The sequence below is a fragment of the Arachis hypogaea genome, chromosome 9, assembly GCF_003086295.3.
Source record: "Arachis hypogaea cultivar Tifrunner chromosome 9, arahy.Tifrunner.gnm2.J5K5, whole genome shotgun sequence".
In the NCBI taxonomy this organism is placed as follows: Eukaryota; Viridiplantae; Streptophyta; class Magnoliopsida; order Fabales; family Fabaceae; genus Arachis; species Arachis hypogaea.
Genome location: NC_092044.1, coordinates 70,121,836 through 70,126,758, shown reverse-complemented (window position 1 = coordinate 70,126,758; position 4,923 = coordinate 70,121,836). Strand labels below are relative to the sequence as shown.

At 39.0% G+C, this 4,923-nt stretch overlaps 1 non-coding gene across 1 annotated transcript; it reads left to right on the top strand.

The window, feature by feature from the left end:
* Positions 1 to 3,879: 3,879 nt before the first annotated feature.
* LOC112714138 (small nucleolar RNA R71) lies at positions 3,880 to 3,983 on the top strand. Its single transcript, XR_003159094.1, has one exon. It is a non-coding gene; the product is annotated as a small nucleolar RNA R71 (small nucleolar RNA).
* The last annotated feature ends 940 nt before the right edge of the window (positions 3,984 to 4,923 follow it).

Sequence of the window (4,923 nt, the reverse complement as noted above, 5' to 3'; positions counted from 1 at the left end):
TGGCCTTAGGTGTCAACAATGGTTATGGAAAAACAAAAAAGCTATGCTTTTACCACACCAAACTTAGAATGTTGCTCGCCCTCAAGCAAAGAAGAAAGAATAAAGGGAGAAGAAGATATGGAGGAGAGGGAGAGATGTGTATGTTTCGGCCATATGGGTGGGATTGGGTGGGGAAGAGATGGATGGATGTGAGTGGTGAAGAGGTGATGGGGAAGAGAGATTGAGGTGATTGGTGAAGAAGAGAGAAGGTGAGTTGAGGTAGGTAGGGATCCTGTGGGGTTCACAGATCCTAAGGTGTCAAGGATTTACATCCCTATACCAATGAGGCATGTAAAATGCCCTCTGCATGCAATCCTGGCATTTAACGCCAGATTGATGCTTGTTTCTGGCGTTAAACGCCAGCTCTAAGCTTATTCTGGGCGTTCAACGCCCATCTGCAGCATGTTTCTGGCATTGAACGCCAGCTTTCCTCAGTGTGCAATCCTGGCATTTAAATGCCAGATTGCTGCATGTTTCTGGTGATGACAAGTCATCTTAGCCTAGTTTCACTAGTCTTTTTCCTTTGTTTTCAATAGATTTTATGCACTTTCTTGAGCCATAAGCAAGCCATTTGGGTAGAATTTCATGTTTCCTTTGATTCAATCAACCATGGATGAATTGATGCATTTTCATGAGTTTTTATGCCATAATTGCTTAAATTTCAAGAAGAAGAAAAACTCTCATGATTATAGCATAGCTTTGATGTTTTTGATTGATTGATGATAGGTGAAAAGAGCTTTGAAGAAGGTTGAAGAAAGAAGGAATGGCAAAGAGCAAGAGAGGAAAAAAAGCTTGAGCCAAAGTTTGCCTCAAACTTTAGCTCAAACGTGAGGAAGAGCTTGACTTCACCCTGGAGGCATCAAAAGTTTGCGCCAACGTTTGCCTCAAACTTGTCAAATATTGGCACTATCAGAGCAAAAGAAGAAAGACCCAGGAAGCAAAAAGCTTGCGCCAACGTTTGCCTCAAACTTTGAGTCAAACGTTGGCGCCACAAAAAGAACACCCAGGGAGCAAAAAAGCTTGCGCCAATGTTTGCCTCAATCTTTGAGTCAAACGTTGGCGCCACTCTAGCAAGAAAGGGTACTCTATTTGAAGCCTTGAACAAGCCAACGTTTGCGCCAACGTTTGCCTCAAACGTTGGGCCAAACGTTGGCCAAAAGAGATGCAATGAAGGAGCCACGTTTGAGCTCACGTTTGACCTCAAACATTGAGCCAAACGTGGATGGCAGCATAAAAAAGACAATCTGCTAAAAAAGGCTTGAGCCAAAGCTTGCCTCAAGCTTTGACTCAAGCTTAAATGGTTCATGGCCCGGTTCATAAATGGGTTTCTTTCCAACACCAGGAGCAATCAACAGAGGCTTTTGTCAACCCAATTCCATCAAGAGCAAGGGCCCAATTCAAGGCTTGAAGATCATTTGAAGAGAGTGTATAAATAGCTTAGAATTTAAGTTTTGGGAGAGCTTTTCCTTTTGGAGTTTTCTTTTAGAATTTGGAGAGTACTCACAGTAGAGAGCTCACTTTACATTTTGTTTGTTGCTTTTACAATTTCTGAGTCTTGGGGAAGGAGAATTGAATTCTCTTCCTCTTAGTTTTCTTGTTTTCAATTTCATTTACAATTATCTTGAATCTTGGGTTGAAGAATTGAGGAAATTCTGTCTTAATCTCACCTTGAGATCTCTCTGTCTCACTTTACCACAACTTTTGGAAATTGAATTTGGTTTTGTTTCTTCTACTGTTTGATCTTTAATTTTCTTGCAAGTGATTTCTGAATTTGGATCTAGGAAGGCATTGAGATCTAGACTTAGTTATCTAGTCTCTTGGGTCCTGAGATCTACTAGTTTCCATTTTAATTTCCTTGTTTAATTACTACACCAAGCTTATTTTCATTTCCGTTTAAGATCTAGTTTAATTGAATTCATCTTCTCCTCATCCGTTTGTTTAATTTTACTTTTCTTTGTTTAATTTCTGCAATCCCACATCCCTGACCCATTTACAATTCAAGCCATTTACATTTCTTGCACTCTAAGATTCTGCAATTTACATTTCTTACATTTTAAGTTTCTGCCATTTAATTTCGTATTCTTTAAGATTCAACACTTTTATTTTCTGTTCTCTTTAATTTACTACAATTTACCCTTTCCCTTTTACATTTCATGCAATTTAACTTCTGTCAATCACAAATCACACAACTAAACTCTTGTTTGCTTGACTAAATCAACCATTAAGCTAAAATTGCTCAATCCTTCAATCTCTGTGGGATCGACCTCACTCTTGTGAGTTTTATTACTTGATGCGACCCAGTGCACTTGCCGGTGAGTTTTGTGTCGGATCGTTTTCCGCACATCATCTGGCGTTCAATGCCAGATCCATGCTCTGTTCTGGCATTGAACGCCAGCCATATAGTCCTTACTGGCATTTAAACGCCAGTAAGTCCTTCCTCTAGGGTGTGCTTTCTATTCTGCTGTTTTTGATTCTATTTTTAATTTTAGTATTTATTTTGTGACTCCACATGATCATGAACCTAATAAAACATAAAAGAACAATAAAAAAATAGATAAATAAAAATTGGGTTGCCTCCCAATAATCGCTTCTTTAATGTCAATAGCTTGACAGTAGGCTCTCATGGAGCCACACAGGTGATCAGGTCAATGTTGTAGACTCCCAACACCAAACTTAGAGTTTGGATATGGGGTTTTAACACCAAACTTAGAGTTTGGTTGTGGCCTCCCAACACCAAACTTAGAGTTTGACTGTGGGGACTCTGTTTGACTCTACATTGAGAGAAGTTGTTCATGCTTCCTCTCATTACCAAATAACTTGGCATTTAGCTTCATGATGGCTTCTAGATATTGAACAACTTGCTCTTTAGTTACATCTTCATCCTCTTCAGAGGAAGAATAGTTCTCAGAGCTCATGAATGGTAAAAGGAGGTTCAACGGAATCTCTATGGTCTATAGGTGAGCCTCAGATTCCTTACGTTCCTCAGTTTGGAACTCCTTTTTATTCAGAGGATGTCCCAGAGGGTCTTCCTGACTGGGATTCACGTCCTTCCCCTCCCTTGTGCATTCGGCCATATTGATTATGTCAATGGCCTTGCACTCTCTTTTTGGATCCTCTTCTGCATTGCTTGGGAGAATACTAGGAGGAGTTTCAGTGACTTTCTTACTCAGCTGGCCCACTTGTGCCTCCAAATTTCTGATGGAGGACATTGTCTCACTCATGAAACTTAAAGTGGCCTTAGACAGATCAGAGACTAAATTTGCTAAGTTAGAGGTACTCTGCTCAGAATTCTCTATCTGTTGCTGAGAAGATGATGGATAAGGCTTGATATTGCTGAGCCTATTTCTTCCACCATTTTTAAAGCCTTGTTGAGGCTTTTGTTGATCCTTCCATGATAAATTTGGATGATTTCTTCATGATGAGTTATAGGTGTTTCCATAAGGTTCGCCCATATAATTTACCTCTGCTATTGCAGGGTTCTCAGGATCATAAGCTTCTTCTTCAGAAGATGCCTCTTTAGTCCTGTTGGATGCATTTTGCCATCCATTCAGAATTTGAGAAATCATGTTGACTTGCTGAGTCAACATTTTATTCTGAGCCAACATGGCATTCAGAGCATCAATTTCAAGAACTCCCTTCCTTTGAGGCGTCCCATTATTCACGAAATTTCTCTCAGAAGTATACATGAACTGGTTATTTGCAACCATGTCAATAAGTTCTTGAGCCTCTGCAGGCGTTTTCTTTAGGTGAATGGATCCACCAGAAGAATGGTCCAGTGACATCTTAGAGAACTCAGATAGACCATAATAGAATATATCTATCATGGTCTATTCTGAAAACATGTCAGAAGGACATTTTTTGGTCATCTGCTTGTATCTTTCCCAAGCTTCATAGAGGGATTCACCATCTTTTTGTTTAAAGGTATGAACATCCACTCTAAGCTTGCTCAACTTTTGAGGAGGAAAGAACATAGCCAAGAAGGCCATGACCAGCTTATCCCAGGAGTCCAGGCTATCTTTAGGTTGAGAGTCCAACCATGCTCTAGCTCTATCTCTTACAGCGAAAGGAAAAAGCATGACCCTGTAGACTTCAGGATCTACTCCATTAGTCTTAACAGTCTCACAAATCTGCAAGAACTCAGTTAAGAACTGGTAGGGATCTTCTGATGGAAGTCCATGAAACTTGCAGTTCTGTTGCATTAGAGCAACGAATTGAGGTTTCAGCTCAAAATTGTTTGCTCCTATGGCAGGAATTGAGATGCTTCATCCATCAAACTTGGACGTAGGTGTGGTATAATCTCCAAGCATCCTTCTTTCATTATTGTTGTTGGGTTCGGCTGCCATCTCCTTTTCTTGTTCAAAAATTTCAGCAAGGTTGTCTCTGGATTGTTGTAATTTAGCTTCTCTTAGTTCCGTGTTCAGAGTCCTTTTAGGTTCTGGATCAGCTTCAACAAGAATGCCTTTTTCCTTGTTCCTGCTCATATGAAAAAGAAGAGAATAGAAAAAGAAGAGAAATCCTCTATGTCATAGTAAAGAGGTTCCTTATTGTTAGTAGAAGAAGAAAGGGAATAAGAGTGAAGAAGAATGAATAATCCAAACACAAGGGAGAGGATAGAGGCAGTGATTTGAGATGAGGAGAGGTGAAGGAGGTGTTAGTAAATGAATAAATAAATAGAATAAGATGAGAGAGGGAAAAATTTTCGAAAATAATTTTTGAAAAGGAGTTAATGATTTTCGAGAATTAAGATAAGAAATAAAATTAAAATTAAAATTTAAAACAATTAATTAATTAAGAAAATTTTGAAAAAGATGGAAGTGATTTTCGAAAATTAGAGAATGAAAAGTAGTTAGTTGGTTTTGAAAAAGATAAGAAACAAACAAAAAG